Source organism: Ceratotherium simum, chromosome 13 (genome assembly GCF_057802395.1).
Source record: "Ceratotherium simum simum isolate JZ-2026a chromosome 13, ASM5780239v1, whole genome shotgun sequence".
Classification (NCBI taxonomy): Eukaryota; Metazoa; Chordata; class Mammalia; order Perissodactyla; family Rhinocerotidae; genus Ceratotherium; species Ceratotherium simum.
Genome location: NC_141912.1, coordinates 35,404,246 through 35,420,874, shown reverse-complemented (window position 1 = coordinate 35,420,874; position 16,629 = coordinate 35,404,246). Strand labels below are relative to the sequence as shown.

The following is a 16,629-nucleotide window of genomic DNA, read 5'->3' as shown; positions in this document are numbered from 1 at the left end:
AAGTGGCAGAATCGTGAGGAAGCACGTGGTTGCTGTCTTAAACCAGCAAGTCCGTATTATTATAACTTTTTAATTTGAAATAGTTTGAGACTCACAGAAGATGCAAAAATAGTGCAGAGATTTCTCATGTACCCTTCACCTGGCTCCCCCCAATGACACCATCCCACATAACCATGGCATGCTGCCAAAACCAGGAACTGACTTGATACAATACTATTCACTCAGGCCCAGACCTTATTTAGGTTTGAGCAGTTTTACACGTACTTCACAGTGCGTGTGTAGATCTGTGAAATTTTATCACATGAAGCCACTAAATTTTGGGGTGGTCTGTTACTTGTAACAAACTACTGATACAGTATGGACGAGCCCCCCAGGAGTGTGTCTTACTCAGCAGTCTGCAACTGAAAGTGACAGAAACGAAGCTCAAACTTCAGCACAGGCGGACGCCGGCTCACATGAACCAATCCACTGAGAGGCAGGGTGGGCGGGCGGGCCTCAGAGCAGCCCCATGGGGGCAGGGGGAGCATCAGGCCACACTCTCAGAGGGCTCCTCCACCTGGCTGCCACCCTCTGAGGACAGGAGAGAGAAGGGAGGAAGGGAAGGACTCAGCTGGCCCAGCATGTCAGGGGCCCCCTCAGGGCAATCCCTAGGAAGAGAGCAGGTTGGTCAGAACAGAACCCCGGCCTTCCAGGGTCAGGGCATGTCTCGGGCTGAAGGTAGGAGGTGGGAGGAGCAGCTCTCAGGAAGGGGGGTGCCCTGAGACCCGAGGAAGGAAAGACAGGTCCTGCAGAACAAAAACGGTGAGAGACGAGAGCAAAACCTGGGCACGCGGACCCCAGGGTGGGAAGTGGAAGACTGTCCACGCTGGACTCAGAGAACCAGCGTCCAGTGTTTGGTGCGAACCTGGGGTGGCTCTGAGGGACGGGAACAGCCAGTATGTAGGTAGCCACTGAGGCCATGTGCCAAAATTCCGGGCACAAGAAAAGATTAGACTCCCCACTCCCTTTGCAATTAGATGTGGCCAGCTAATTGGAAGTGACAAATGGCACTTGGACACAGAAACATTAGGAGTTAGCACACAGTCTGCCTCCTCTTTTCCTCTGCCGTGGTGTGATGCTGGATCCCAGAGCAACAATGGCTTGGACCAGAATCCCCAGCTGACCCACAATGTAGCAGTGTGAGCCAGAAATCAACATATGTTGGTATAAGCCACCAGGAATCCGAGGCTGTTTGTTACTAGCCTCAGCTGACTGATACAGGTAACTAACTTTCGTCACCTTCCCTGAGGGAAGAACAAACAGCTCGCATTGCAGTATGGGAGGTGTAGGAACATGCCTGAGTCCTCTACACCCCAACATATAGCGCCTGCAGGCTGGGGGATGGACTAGAAGACTCTGGAAAGTCTGTCCAGGCCCTGGGATTTTTTCATTCTGTTAAGGCAGCGTCTGGCAGGCTCTGTAGTAAGGATCTGGATCTTTCCGAGCTGGCTATGCCTGCTATGCAATTAACACAAAGACAAGGTCTGGGGTCCCCTGAAGAGAAGGATCAGAGAAACAGCGCGCAGCGGGTGCACGGGCAGAAGGAGTCCTCGCGCCACGCAGTCGTGTGAGCTCCACCACCAGCAGCCACTGCCATGACCAAGAGGAGGATGCACTGCGCATTCAGGCACTGCATCTTGTGTGTTTAGCAGTAGGGAGGGCCACACAGCCATCCAGGAGAGGCAAGGCCCATGCTGGCTGGCCAGCCTTGCCCCAAGCTTGATAGAAGAGCCAGGCGAGGCATGGCCAGGTCAGAGGCTGTTTATTTTTTTTTTTTAAAGATTTTATTTATTTTATTTTTTCCCCCCAAAGCCCCAGTAGATAGTTGTATGTCATAGCTGCACATCCTTCTAGTTGCTGTATGTGGGACTTGGCCTCAGGATGGAGGGAGAAGTGGTGCCTCGATGCGCACCCGGGATCCGAACCCGGGCCTCCAGCATTGCAGCGCGCACACTTAACCACCAAGCCACAGGGCCGGCCCAGAGGCTGTTTAAATGGCAGCCAGTGGAGATAAGGAGGTGCGTAAGTCCCCAGAGCATCCCATCCCCTACAGGGACACACGAGCACAGCAAGTGGCTGCTGAGTGCCAGGCCCTCGGTAGGGCACAGGTGCCCAGGATCCCCACTGGGATCTTGAAGGTGGCTGGACAGGGCTGACAAGCCTCGGCCAGAGAGAGGGAAGTGGGTATGTGTGTGTACGGGCGTGTGTGCATGTGTGTGCACGCTTGTGCTGAGCGCGGGGTGGCAGCTTCCTCTGACAAACACGCTCCATGTACTTTATCAAATTTGCAAATGCCACACAGCTGGGGGGACGATGGCAAATCCGCCAGATGACAGAGCTGGGATCTAAAGAGAAGCTGACAGGCTGGAGCGATGGGGTTGATCTAACGAGATGAAACTTAACAGGGACAAACGTGTTTATTTCGTCTTGTTTGTTTATTTGTGCCCTGCCTCCACCTAGGAGGAATGGAGGAACAGCAGCTCCCAGGAGGAAGGGAGTGAAACACCCACAGCCCAGACCTGAGTGCACAGAGCCCCATACGGTCAGCCTGTCCTGTTGGGCAAGGACCTCTGGGCAGCTCAAGCCTGGCCGTCCTGCATGCCGTCCCCCTGGGAAGCAGGCCCCATGCCTCTCTCTCCTTTCCTATGGCTAGGGTGCCCCCAGGCAGCCTTTCCCTTTACACACGTCCCAGCAAGAGTCAGGCTTGGGCCTAACACAGGTGGATTCTGCCAAGAACTCTCCACTCTCCACTCAGAGGTGACAGGGCTGGGCTCAGAATTTCACCAGCTCAGCTGAAGATGCCTCTCTCCTCTCTGGTGGGCACCTCCCAGTTTCTTCAAGGGGTCTTTTACCACTTTGGCTGGGGAGAAGATTCAACAGGAAGATGGCCACTTGTTCCAAACATCATAAGGAGAAGAGTTAGGTTGGTTCTGAGGACTCCCGAGAGAGTGGGGCTGGGCCTTGTGAGCGGAAGCCTCAGACAGACAAACCTCAGCTCTGCAGCAGAAGGAAGACCTTCACTATTTTGAGCCTTGGGCTGCCTTGAGAGGTAACGAGCCTCCCGTCACTGGAAGTATGTCAGGAGAGGCTGCATGGGCACTCAGCAGAGATGCTGGCATGGAATAGATGGAGGGAACTACATGAGTTTGAAAGTCTTGCCCTACACTGAGATGGTGCGACACTAGGCAAGCTTTTGGTTAAAGCTTGACAGAGTTTTTCACCCCTGGGAATCTTCCTGAACGTGGCGCCTCTCCCTGAGGTCTAATAGATTGAGACATAAAAGGAGCTTGAGGTGGCAGCCAGGGGTGAGGGTCCCTGAGCATTGCCAAGGGCATTGTGGCCGTGGCGTGTGGCCAGGGGTCACCAGAAAACAGGGGAGACTCCAGACCCCTGGTCCCCAGAACTGTCCTGCGTCCCATCCCTCGCATACCCACTCAGCTTCTCAGCCTGCAGGGGGCCTGGTGCTCCAGGAGGTGGCCGGAATCCAGGAAGTCTCTCCACGCCCCTGCCCTGCTCCTTGTCCTCTGAGGGGCAGTGAAGTCTGCATCCCCAGCCCTGCCCTCTCAGCACTGCTGAGAACCCAATGGAGCCTGGTGTACACAGGGCTGGGCCACAGGCCTGCAGGAAGATGTCGCCCCCATCGCCACATGCCCCACCATCCTGCCAAGCATCATTATGAGACCAGGCCCAGGCCAGCTTTCCAAATGCTGACTCCTGGGGCCCTGCCAGGCACCAAGTGGGGGCATCAGGTCCTTGACCAAAGCCTGTCCTGGAGGGAGGAGGAGAATAGGAAAAGACCTGCCCCGTTGCGTCACTGCAGACTCACCAGCATCACAGACACGCCCCGTTATCCCCTCCCCTCCTCTCACCTGGGGAGGAAGGCTCTCTCCCTACCCTATGGCTTCCCAGGAGGGCTTCCTGGAGGAGGAGTTAATCCAGCTGCAGGGTCTGGGGGAGAATGTAGGAGTTTACGTGGGGCAACAGGGGCTGGTGGGGAAATAAGAATGAGCTGGAGAGGGAGCCAAGAGGGCGGTGGGGGTGGGTGGGCACATCCCTAGCTGGCAAGGGCATGGGCCTGGATTTGAATCCCGGGTTCTTCGACTTCCTGGCTGTGTGACACACTTAGATGACACACTTCCTCTGGACCTCAGGTTTCCCATCTATATAATGGGGATGATACAGGTACCCACCTCACAGGTGTTGAAAGGACTAAATGACATAATGCACTGTGCCTGGTACATGCACAGTATTGATGATGATGATGATGAAAATGTGTGACTCCAGAGGGTGTGACTACAAATAAACAGATGGAAGTAACCAGTATTCAGACTTCAGCTGATTACAAAGAACTTGTCTAAGAAGCAGACGCATCTCTGCCTGGAGCAGGCTGCTGCATGAAGTGGTGAGCCCCCTGTCCCCAGAAGCATTCAAGCACCGGGGCCCTGTGGAGGAATGCCTGTGCAGAGGGGAGGCCTCCGAGGGTGTGTGAGGATGGCCAGCAGGGGTCAGCAGCACAGCGGGAGGGAAGGGAGGTGGCCCGCGCACCTCCCACCAGCTGTGGGGACAGTCGCGAGGTCAGGCTTGGGCAGGCTGCCTTGCTCTGGCCTGGGCCGAGGCACGTCCTGCAGGGTCAGCTGGCTGGGTGCGGGTGATGGGCAAAGGAGGGCTGTGAGGCTTCCAATGAGCAGCCCTGAGGGTGAACACATGGTGGACCTGAGGGGGGCTCTGGGCAGACTGGGGAGGCCAGCACAGGGGTGCTGGCACCCCAGGAGACGAAGTTCTCCGTACAAGCCCCCGGAAGAGTCGCTCGGGTGGCCAGTGATAGGGCCTGCTGACCCAGCCACCTGTGCTGAGCCTCCCCAGCTCTCTATCTGAGGAGTGAGGCCTTCTTCCCCTTCTGATCCCCACAGTGGGGGCCGGCAGGGTCTGTTGCACCCCACCTCCAGGACCCAGCTCTCCCTCAGCTCCACAGGGTGCCTCTTGAGGCCAGGAGACTGAGGATGAGGAGACTGGGTCCAGGGAGCCCCAGGGACTCAGCCATGTCCCCAGACCCTTGTCCCAGCCGGCACAGCCAAACAGAGAACCCCAAAGCTGGTGCTTCTCTCTCTGCATCCTCCAGGACTGAAGAGGGAGGGGCCTGCAATACAGCTGCTCTGGGAGAGAAGGGGGCACTGGGGCGGGGAGCAGGGTGGGGAGGGGAGAGCCTCATACCTCCCCTGCAGCCTGCCCTGGTGCAGCCCCCTGGTTGGCTGTCGGGGCACTCACCTAGGGCAGAGGGTGCATGAGGGGTTCCTTCCTTCTTTGGTCCAGCAGAGCCCTCCATCAGAGATAGCAGCTGCAGCCTCAGACTGAGGCGGGGGAGCCGGGTCCAGGTAGGAGCCGAGGATGTGTCACAGCTGTCGGAGGAGACTCGGGTGTGGCTGGAGTGCCCTCTGCCCAGCCCCGGCACTGCAGGAGGGGGCGCAGGTCACTCCTGGCCCCCAGAGTGCCCTCCACCTCCCTCTGTGGAGGGTGTGCCAGGGCAGGGCAGGAGGGGAAGGGGCAGGTTAAAGGCGGGAGCAGAGGAGGAGGGAGCAGACCTTCCCCGGCTGGGAGCCAGAGGGAGCTGATGACTCCCCCATCCCAGGAAATGCTCTGGCAACTGATGGGGAAAATGACCTGGCCAACAGCGTCCAGGAGGGGGCCTGGGGCTTCAGGGTGGCTCCAGGGACACAGGGAAGCTTCTCTGACAAAACCAAACCAAAGCCAAAGCAAATAAAACTTCTCCTAAGAGGAAGAGGCCTGAAATTCCACCATTAAAGATTCATTCCTTTAGCTTAACACTTTGTCCTTTTTAAAAATGCAAACCTATCAAAGCCTCACCTATAAGTCGGTTTGTCAAAGGAAAGGAGAGAGAATGTACAGCATCCCAGTGAAGAGAAACGTGAGGAGGCCGAGGGAGAGAGCAGGGGGGCCCGTTTCCCAGGATTTACTTTGCTGGCTACACAGCTTTGGCCACGGGCCAGCTCTAAAGTCACCTGTGAGGGAGAGGAAGCTGCGTCTCCCAGTGCTGTTCCTGTGTTCCGGGAGTGATTCACAGGACAGACTCACAGCCCTTCACCCAGACACCACTCACATATGCACACGCCCCCACATACGTGTCAACATGTGCACACCTGTGTACACGTGCGTGTGACAAACTACACAGGCAAGCACGCACCCCCACCCCTGTCCCCACTCTCACCTGGGCGTGACATGGAATCCGGGAAACAGAAGATTCTGGGCCCAGCTGACCCCTAGGGGAAGACAGCGGGGAACGGTCTCCACTGTCCCCCGGGGGGGTGCTTCCCGACACAGGGTCGAAGCTTGCAGCCAGTGAATATTTACGGAGAGTCTGTGGGAAGCTGCTGAAGCGCCTTGTGACATCTGAGAGGCGGAGCCATGAACCCATTAGCAGGATTAGTTCTCAGGTTAACATCTGCCTGGACCTCCCGCAGCCTTGGCCCTCCGCGTCCTCAGTCCATCCTGCCTGCAGGATCCGCCTGCACCGCAGCTATTTCTCTGTGGCTTCAGCAGGGCAAGGGGGGTCCACATCGGGGCATGGGGCCAATATACTTGGGGCCTCTTCAATTCCTTTCCTTCTTTCTGTTTCAATTGTGGTAAAATACCCTTCCCTTCTTTTTCAGTAAGTTTCATTTTTATACAAGTAACACATGGACGTAATTTTTACAATCAAATAGTATTTCATGGCTGGTACACAGCAGGTGCCACATAAATGAAGGAATGAATGAAAGAGGGGCCCCCTTGAGGTCTCTCCAGCTCCTCACAGGGGGGGCACCCAGTGAGCATGGCAGGGAGCACGGACGTCCTGCAGGACTGGTGAGAAACCGGAAGCCACAGCTGCAGGGAGCCAGGCTTGTCAGATGAAATGCAGGAAGCCCAGGGACTTGCCTGAGGTCACTGCCCTTTGGGCTCGACCAGCCCCGCCCCTGCTCCCCGCCCGTTCCGGCACTGTCCCGGGGCCACTATGGCTGCCCGGGCCTGGGCAGGTGACTGGCTTCTCACGTTCCAGGCCTGACTGTATCTGCTCCCTCAGCGCGGGAAAGGGCGCCAGAGGGGCGACGGCCAGAGGGAAGAGCTTTGGAAACGGAGCCGGCCCGTGCCTGCGGGGGCTCCTCCTGCCTTGGAACTTGGGGGCCAGGCGTCTACCCTGGTCTTCCTGAAGGGCAGTGGTGGCCAGCAGGCTAAAATAGGACGAGAGGTGAGAAAGAAATCTCGCAGGGCCCTGTGGGACCCGCCGGGCCAGGTCCTCTCAGCACCTCACGGGGATCACTGCTGCCCCCCGATAGGGCCCCCCAGAATCTCAGCGCCTCCCAGGGGCTTCTCGATCCCGTGCAAGGAGTCAGCAGTCAGGGCCTCAGTTTCCTCAGCTGTGAAATGTGGGCTAATAATTGCACTTCCCTCGCAGAGCGATTAACCAAGTTCAGACAATCAGTGGCTAGAAGAGGGCCTGGCACATACAAGGCTTCATACGTGTCTGCTGATGGTGCTGCTCCACACGTCATGATCTGACCCCCTGCTCTTGCTGCCAGGTCTCAGCATCCCCCCGCCCTCCCGGTCCTCCCAGTCCCCTCACGGTCCGTGGCAGCCTGTGGGCATGCGGCATGGGGCATAGGCTGCCCAGAGAACTCCCTGACCACCAGCCTGCCCAGGCCCTGGAGGTGGGGGGGACGGCTGCCAGGGGACAGGGTCGGGGCAGGCCAAGGATGGATAGCCACTCTGGCCCCGCTTGCCAGACTCAGCAGAAACCAGGGCCAGCGGTAATGGGCTGGCAGCCCCCAGCTATAAGCACCTTCATTTTCTGCCACAATTAAATGAGCGCCTGTGTCTGTTCACGCTCACTTATTCAATTACCTTCGCGGCCCTGAAGAGAAACAGCCATAAATAACACACATTAGCCGCCCCCCGGGCTGTCATCCCTGCCCATCACTCTCACAGGCCCACCCCAGCCCTTCCTGAGGCCCCCGACCATCGCCTTGTGCATCCCATTTCTCCAAGGAAATCCTCCCAGCGCCCACCATCCACGTCTGAAAGTCAGTCCCTGGCCTGAGAGTCGGCAGATCTGGGTCCCCATCAGGTTCTACCCGCCCAGCTGTGGGTCTCTCGGGGGCCACCCGCCTCTGCAGGCCTCTCATCTGTGAAAGAACAGAAAAAGTCTGCGTGAGCTGTAAAGTGTTGCCCTTGCAAGAGGCTGTGGTCCTGGCTGCACAGTCAAAATGTGGGCACCCCAGAAGGGAGGAGAGATGAGGTGTCCTCTCTCTGCCTGCCCCCACCCTACCCCCACTCCAGCTGCCTGAAGGCTTCCAGAAGTGCCATGCTCTTGTGTGCCTCCATGCCTTTGTGGGTGCTATTCCCCTTGCTGTTCCCTTCATTCACTTCTCTGTCAGGGGACTCCTATGTACCCTTCAAGGCCCAGCTTGGGCGCCACCTCCCCTGGGAGGCCTGAAGCCCACCCTCCATAGCAAGCCGATTAACCTCTCCCTTTCCTCCCTTCCTTATGCTCCCACAGCACCTTATATGCGCCTCTGTGGTACCCACGGGTCCTGCATTGGGGGACAGTGCCAGGTTCAAGTATTCTGGGCCACTGTCCCCATAACCATGTCAGGCATGAATCTGAATTCAGGACTGGGAAGTGGAGCCACTGCGGTTCCCCTCCCTGATGGAGGCCCGTCTGCACGAGGCCTCGCTAGCCATTTCTAATGACAATAATACTAGCCAACATTGTGGAGGCCTTGTGTCAGACACTGTGAACCCTAAGAAAATTATCCCGCAATACAGACGAGGAAACTGAGGCTCAGGGAGGCTAAGATGCTTGTCCAAGGTCACATCTCCAGGAAAGGGCAGCCCAGGTCTGTCACATCCATAGCCCGTGCTCTTCGCCAGCCTCCACGCCGTGCAGCACGAAGAACCGGCAGCTGTGGGCCTCGGGTTCAAGTCTGGCTCTTGTGCTGGGTGCCGTGTGACTCTGGGCAGGTCCTTTCCTCTCTTTGCAGCCTGGTTTTGTCTCTCCTCCCCTCTAAAATGGAAAGATTGTGACAGATGGCCTCTGAGGGACCCTGCAGCTCTGACGTTCCGGGATTTCTTTTCTTTCTGTAAAGCACTGCTCCGACCAGCGGGACCCACAAAGCTGTTAAAACTAAAGGCAGGAATGGTGGGTTCACCCCCTGGGGAGACGCTCCGGGGCAGGGGCCCCCGTGCCCCCCGCTCCTGCCTGGAAGGCAGGTGACAGCCTGTTCTCTGAAGAGGGCAGCCCTCCACCCTAGAGTCGTGGCCAAGTTCTCTGGGACTCTCGGGAAGGCAGCGCAGGGTCCCCCCTCTGACGGCCTTTGATGTCAGCCTCCCGGGAGGCCTCATAAGTGTAACACGCAGACTATTTACGGGCCGAGGAGACACGCGCTGCCACACGGATGGCGCGTAACTGGGTTCTCAGTCACACGCTGGCTCTTTCCCAGATTAACAGTCCGCAGGAGTCCAGCCCTGAGAGCTGTCTTGGGAAGGCGCCTCTCTGAGCCTCAGCCAGACGGGAGCTGGGGACGCGGCTCGTAACCCAGAACCAGCCAGTGCCAAGTCCCCCACCCGTGTCCCCGCACGGGGACCAGCCAGCACCTCCCTCCTGACCCTCCCCAGCCCAAACCTGGTCCTGGGCTTTCCCACGCTTTCCCCCTCGGCGTGGGGATGTGTCCTTCTCCGTGTGTGACTGCAGGGCTGCCTGGTGAAGAAGAGAGTGGTAAGGAGCAGGGCCCTGGTTCAAATCCCGGCTCTGCCACTTACTCGCCGTGTGACATGAGGGAGCCTCCATTTCTCCCTGGGCCTCCATTTCTCAGCGTAAAACAAGGGTAACAGCCCTCCCCTCACAGGGCTGTTGTGAGGGTCAGAATGCTCGCTGCCCCTGCTGAATGACGGCGTGCCAGTGGCTGTGGTGGCTCCCTCAGCACCACCTCCCACCCTGAGCCACCTCCCCATCCCCCCCCTACCTGGTGGGCTCTTGACACTGTCCGCGGAGCTGGTTGATGACATCCCTGCAGCTCCCTGGTCACGGGAGCCCAGCTGACTCACAGAGGGTTTAACACGCGCCCCCACTGTGCACAGTCCCCTCAGATTCCGGGGTCCCCTGGGGCAGGTGGAGGCCGAGGATGGGGAGTGGCTGCCCTGGCCAGGGCGGGGGCCCTCCTTCTCGAGAGGTCTTAGCTCATCAGCCGTTTGGGACCCCAGAGGAACCAGGCAGGCTCTGCTGCAGAGACCTGGACGGGATCCAGGCTAGAAGTTCCCATGTGGGGTCGGGGACCGGTCAGGCTGGCACAGATGCCATTCTGGGGGAGCCGCCAGCCCACCGGCCTCGAGCTGTCCTCTGACTGTGAAGGGCAGGGTGACCTCTCTCAGCGTGTGCTCCCTCCTGGGCTTTCTAGGGACTGGGTGGCAGCTGATGGGGGAGGCGGCCAACCCCCAGAGGACCCAGGGCACTGCCATCTGGAGAGGCTCTGGTCGACTCGGAGACCTAGGGAGGTAGATGTGTGAGATCAACGCGTCAACCACGAAGGAAGCTGACGGGCTCCGTCCCTGGGACCTTGCTCCGGGACTCCCTTTGGGGAACAGGGCCTGTGTGAGGTCACTCAGTACCCAAGCCTCTGGGCAGAATCCCACAGCCCTGCCCTCCCCAGGGCCCCGGGTCCCAAAGGCCCACTAATTAGGATGCACCTGTTCAGCCCAATGTGCTCCCCCACCTGGGGCGCTCACATGTCCACAGCCGGAGGCTGACCCGCACCCACACGCATGCACACACACACACTCACGCATACACACTCACAGAGCACACTGAACACAGCAGAATGAGAACAAGAAGTATCAGCAGAAACAGAAACGTTAACAAGAGAATGCAAGAGAAAAAAAGAAAAACCAGAGACAGAAAAAACCAAGACAGCACAGGAAATAGCTGATAGGCAGGAAACGGAGGGGGACACAGAGAGACTGTGGAGGGACTCACAGGACTGAGGGTGCTTCCCCTCTGAGCCTTGGCATCCCGGCCTGTAAAATGGGGCTCTTTACACTGAGGGAGGGCAGGAGGGGGCCAGTCTGCACACTTGTCTCGGAGGCCCCCACACGGCGCGGGGCGGGGGAAGAGGAGAAGGAAGAGGAGGGCGGCATGCCAAGCTGGGGTGCAGCAAGAGAGGGCCTGCTAAGGAAGGATGTCACAGGGTGACGGTGACCAGGCCGAGGCCCCCACGCCCGAGGTCAGGAAGAAGAAAGGAAACCCCCAGACACCACCAGTGGGGGGTTCCCGACTCCACACACCCCCAGCTGTGAAAGCCAGAGCATCAAGAGGCTGGGAAGGGAAACCAGAGACCCAGAGTGCATTCACGCATTCATTCATTCATTCATTCATGCACCAAACATGTCCTGGGAGGCTGGTGCTGTGCTGCATGCTGGGGACACAGTGTGGAGCAAAATGAGCCAAGTCACCAAGGACTTGGTGACTCAAGGAAGGGAAACGTGGGGAGAAAATAGTCACACAGGTAAAAGGGCGACTATATCTGGGATCAGTGCTTCTGAAGAAAGGTACGTGTCAGAGAGATCAGGGAGGGCTTCTTGGAAGTGGTGACACTTGAGCTGGCATCTGAAGTGCAAAGAGGAGTTAGGCAGGTGAAGAGGTGAGGGAAGGGCACCCCAGGAAGAAGGGACAGCAGGTGCAAAGGCCCTGCACAAGGTGTGGCTAGACCATAGAAGGTGAAGGGAACACCTCAGGAGATGGGGCAGGAGAGGTGGGCAGGGGCTGGGCCCTGGGGAGGGCTTTGGACTTTATTCCAAGGACAGGGAGTCCCTGAAGAGTATTAAGCAGGTAAGTAGCATGACCCAAATTGTTTCAAAACATCGCTCTGGGCAATGGATTGTAGGAGTGGGGACGTGAGGAAAAGGGAGGGCACCATAAGGAGCCACTGAAGTCATGCGTGCGGGACATGTCAGGGCAGTGGGCCAGGGTGGTGGCGGTGGACATGGAGAAGAAGGGACTAGTCTGGGACGTGAAATCCACAGAATGTGGTGATGGATGAACTTCCAGGGAAGGCGGCAGTGAGGGGACAGTCCTAAATGGTCAGGGTAGGCTGGGGTGGGAGAGGTGAAGGGTGAGGGCCAGGGAGGGACTAGCCCACCCCTTTGCCTTGAGGGGACGGTCCCCAAATTGTTAGCATGTGCTTAGGAGCCCCAAGCATCTGCCTCCAAGTGGTGGCATCCAAGAGCTGGCCTGGAACGCTCTGTCCACAGGAGAGTGCGCTGGTCAGGGCTGATTCCTGGGAGGAGAGGCAGGGGCCAGGCCCAGAGGGTGGACGGGGCGGGGAGTCGTCGGGTCACAGGGGCAGGTCACAGCCACGGCTGCAGAAAGAGGCTGAGCAGCAGGCATCTTGCAAGCGAAGCTGAGCTTCAGAAAAACGACCACAGGAAGAACTTGGCCACAGTCAGGAAACACCAGTCAAGTGGCCGGTTTGATTGCGTAACAGAAAGCGCCAGATCACCAGCTCGCCGCGGCAGGGCCCTGCGCTTTTGGTTCCCTGCCATGTGTCTCGGATCACATATTAGGGGCTCAAAAATGTTAAATAAATGTATGATGAAGTCGGGATGGAACCTTGCTCTTTACAACAAAACAAAAACAGAAACCAGGTACTGAAATGTGGACTGAGCCCCTCGAGGCCCTGGGTTCACCCAGGCTCAGCCACTCCCTGGCCATCGGCTCAGGTGGGAGGTCCGTTCCCTCTGCACCCCTGAGGGCCTCCCGGCTCAGCCCTATGGGGGCTCCAGGGTTCCCAGAACAGGGATCTCAGTCCAGCCGGGCGGAAGGGGAGGTGGGGGAGGGCTGGGGGAAAGGAGATCACATTCTGTCTTCCAGGGCCAGGTAACAGGAGCCGCACATAGCTGGGCAGGGAGAGGGACAAGCATGCAGGAGGCGCGCCCAGCAGCCTGACCATCTGCCTTCCCTAGTGAAATGCGATCCACTGCCCCAGGCCAGGGAGCGAGGGGGGCATGCATGGGATCCTCATTCCACTTTAAACCAGGCCTCAGGGCGCCCTGGGAATCCCTGCCTGGGTGTGGGGAGGACTGGGGTGGGGGCGGGATGGGAAAGAATGCCCACCACAGGAAGGGCAGCTGGGCGGGCGGCCCCCAGACCTGCTGCGTTGAGACCTTCCCGTGACACCTTTTGCTGCTAACACACTGTTGAGCAGCTCATCTATGCCAGGCCCTGGAGTGGGTGCAGAGGGCACTAAATGGACAATGGCCGAGGGGACCTCTGGGACGAGGGGCGGAGACCTGGGTTCCAGTCCCGCCTCATGTCCCATTTCACCTTCTGTCAGAACTGGGGGATCATCTGCTCCGTGATGGGAGTGAGGGAGGAGAGGCTGTCTGTACTGAATGAGTTCTCCACGGACACCTGGAAATGCGGGAAGGGGGAGACGGAAAAGCCATCATAGCTCAGGGCTGCAGCAATGGGCTGCGGGGACCCTGGGGGAAGCAAGAACATGCGGGATGTGGCCCAGAGTCAGAGAGAGGCTGGACCAGACGGGGTGGGGGACGTTGTCTGCCCGGCCTCAGGCCCAGGAGGAGGCTGAGCCCCAAGGCTGCTGAGCCTCTGGGGGCCGATGGCCCACACACGGAGAAGCCCAGAAGCCCAGCAAGAGACAGGCTGGGGCCGAGGGCAAGTGGATGCCCAGTGTCCAGGGGAACTGCAGCCAGAAGTCCGGGGTAGCTTGAGTCGCCTGAGGAGCAGACTTCAGACCTTCCTAATATTCGGTCCAGGGTCACTCAGACCCAAAGCCCGTCCCTTGACAAACCCCTGTCCTTTGCCCCCAGCCCATCCCTCCCCGCCCACACATCACCAGACCTTGTCAAGCCTGCCTCCTCAACATCCCAAGAACTCGCCCCCTCCCTTCCGCCACTGCCTCTCTCCCCACCAGGCTAGGACTCACCTGGGGACGGCACTGGGGGTCCTCAGATCCTGCCTTCCCACCTTTGATCCGCTCCTCCCCAATCGGCTCTCCTCAAAGCAGGGCGAGCACTATGAACACAAGCCTGAGCCTGGCCCTTCCTGGCATAAAGCCCTTCAGTTCCTCCGGAGAAGCTAAGGAGAGAGGCCTGTGAGGCCCACCTCCCCCACCCCAGCCTCATCTGTCATCACTCCCCTCTCCCTGCATGTTCGGCTACTCTGAGCACCTCTGCCTCCCTGAACACCCCTCCTCCCCACTGCCTCTGGGCCTTTGCACATACTCTTCCCCTAGAAAGAGCATTCTTCTCACCACCCTCCACCCAACTCAATCTGGATGACCCTATTTCTCCTTCAGGTCTCCATTGGTCAGTTCCTTCAGGATGCCTTCCCTGCTCCCTAGAGGCTGGGTGAGGGGCCCCCTAAGCCCCATGTTCTCCCACCAAACACACTGGAATTGCCCTTTGACTTGCTGAACCCTACCCCCTACCCCCTACCCCCACTGTAATCCCCTGACAACAGGCACTGGTCCAGCAGGTTCCCGGGTCAGCCTAGCAGAGCGCCCAGCACACACAAGGGCCTCAAAAAATACTTGATTGACTGACTTCAAGCTGATTGAGTGTTGACTGACTGACTGTCCTGAAGCTGATTAACTACTGATTGACTGAATGTCTTGCTGCAGGATTTTCCTTCTCTCAGGCAGCCACAGCTTAGACCAGACTGGCACTGAGGTTGTGGGGATGGGCTGGGGGCAGGGGGACCAGTGGAAGGGAGAACACTACCCCCAACCCTAGCCTTACCCCATGAACAAGGAATCAAAAAATAACCAGGGGCCTTTGTGTGCAGGGACCTGACATCCCTCCAGGCAGCAGAGCTGAACCAGACCACTCCTCCTCTTCCTCCCCCACCCACCCCCTCCCCCTGCCCGGCCCTCTGGCCCTGCTCCACTGCAGCCCAACACCAGCTGACAGCTGGACATGCCAGCCCTTCCCCAGGGTCAGGTGACCTCCCCTCCCCAGGCCACCTCCCCAGGCAGCCTAGCCCTCTGGGCAGACCTGAGTCTGGGCAGACCTCTCTACCAGTGCGACAGTGGACAGGGACTTCTCTATGCTGGACACTGGGAAGGGCCTTTGCCCGACGCCTGCAGTCAGTGGGTCCTGAAAGAGAAGATTACTTTCTGCTGGACCCCTCCCTTCCACACACTCCCCACGACCCCTCCAGGAAGAGGCCCAGGTGAGTGCTGCCTTGGGGGATAGCGATGGGCAGGGAGGGCCTTGCCGAACCCTTGATGGTGCCTGAGTGAGGGGAGAGAGGGTCTCATGGCCACAGGGCCTGTTCATACCATGGGGGACTGAGGCGGTGGGCCTCGTCTCCATCCAGGATCTCCTGACCAGGGGTCGGCCCTGTGGAGGTGCCAGCGTGTCTGTACATCTGTGTGTGCCTGTGTGTCTATGTGGGGGATGCTGGGACAGTTCAGCAACATCGAAATCCTGTCATTTGCTCCTCTCCCACCTCTCTCCCCCTTCCCCTAGAGTAATTCAAACCCTCCGTTTCCTAAGGTGTTCCAGAATCTCTAACTTTGGCCCCTGAGTGAAGGCAGGGAGGGCTGGGGTGAGCTGGGATGGCAGAGGAAGCTGTAGGGGCGGGGGTTGGAGCCAATGATTCCCACTCCATGCTGGATTAACCCTTAACAAGGCCGCTGTCCCAGGGAAGTGAGCAGCACCCCCTGGGCCCCTGGAACAGCGTGTCCTATCCCAGCAGCCCCACCCTTCCGCCCTGGTCTGGACGACATCAGCGCCTGTGGGCAGCGGCCCAGGGCTGGGTGTGGGGCGCCCCCATGGAGTGGGGCGTGGTGGACCGTGGGCAGTGGAGGCATGTCACCACCAGGGGTCCCCCTGCCCTGGGCAGTGGCAGTCTTTGGGGCCCCCCTCCCCATGGGCTCTTCTGGGCCCTCCCGTGAACCTAAGACCTGAACCTGAGCCTGCCATGGTCCTCAGGATCTCTGGGGGCCTTAACAACATCTGGGCCAGGCCTGGTCCCCGGAGATTCAGACCCCACAGGGCAGGACCCAGGCTTCTAGAGTTTTTAAAAGCTACGTTTACTTTTTACCACGAAAAACGTTAAGCCTACAGGAAAACACAGGGGGAACGATATCGTGCACACCTGCGTGTCCTGACGGCGTCGGGATTTACACAGCGCATAGTTTTGCCACATTTGCTTCACGGAAAACTCTAAGGCTAAAGTATTTTCAAGTAATTTATGGACATCACAGCTTTGCCCCCCAAAGTACAGGTTCCCACATGGCCCCAAAGCCATTATCCCACCAACAAAATGAACGACTCCCCAAGAACGTCCACACCCAGTCCATGTTCACACTTCCCCAACTGCCCCCTAAGTGTTTTGATGCTTCATTTAGACCAGAACCCAGTCAAGGTGCCGCGGGTCAGTATGTCTTCTAAGTATCTCAATCTGGAATTGTCTCTGCCAACCCCCTGCCCAATTCTCCCCCCACCACACTGACTCGCTGAATCGAAGGGCCAGTTGTCGCATAGGAGGGTAAGAACATGGCCGGGTCAGACAGCTCTCAG

At 58.5% G+C, this 16,629-nt stretch overlaps 1 protein-coding gene and 1 long non-coding RNA gene across 4 annotated transcripts in view; one reads left to right on the top strand and one right to left on the bottom strand.

Moving 5' to 3' along the window:
• Positions 1 to 10: 10 nt before the first annotated feature.
• Positions 11 to 15,794, bottom strand: LOC147915688 (uncharacterized). 3 transcript variants are annotated; one of them, XR_015554102.1, is made up of 8 exons: positions 15,097 to 15,794; positions 14,028 to 14,179; positions 10,053 to 13,492; positions 9,713 to 9,787; positions 5,305 to 9,094; positions 4,230 to 4,332; positions 3,470 to 3,987; positions 11 to 2,899 (listed from the first exon to the last, which is right to left on the bottom strand). It is a non-coding gene; the product is annotated as an uncharacterized LOC147915688 (long non-coding RNA). The 3 variants fall into 3 exon arrangements; XR_015554101.1 differs by having other exon boundaries at positions 3,470 to 4,332; XR_015554100.1 differs by having other exon boundaries at positions 3,470 to 9,094.
• Positions 15,121 to 16,629, top strand: part of IP6K3 (inositol hexakisphosphate kinase 3) — a 22,192-nt gene continuing 20,683 nt past the window's right edge. Inside the window, exon 1 of the mRNA XM_014782810.2 lies at positions 15,121 to 15,274. The gene's annotated coding sequence lies outside the window, so the exon portion shown is untranslated. The remainder of the gene's footprint in view (positions 15,275 to 16,629) is intronic.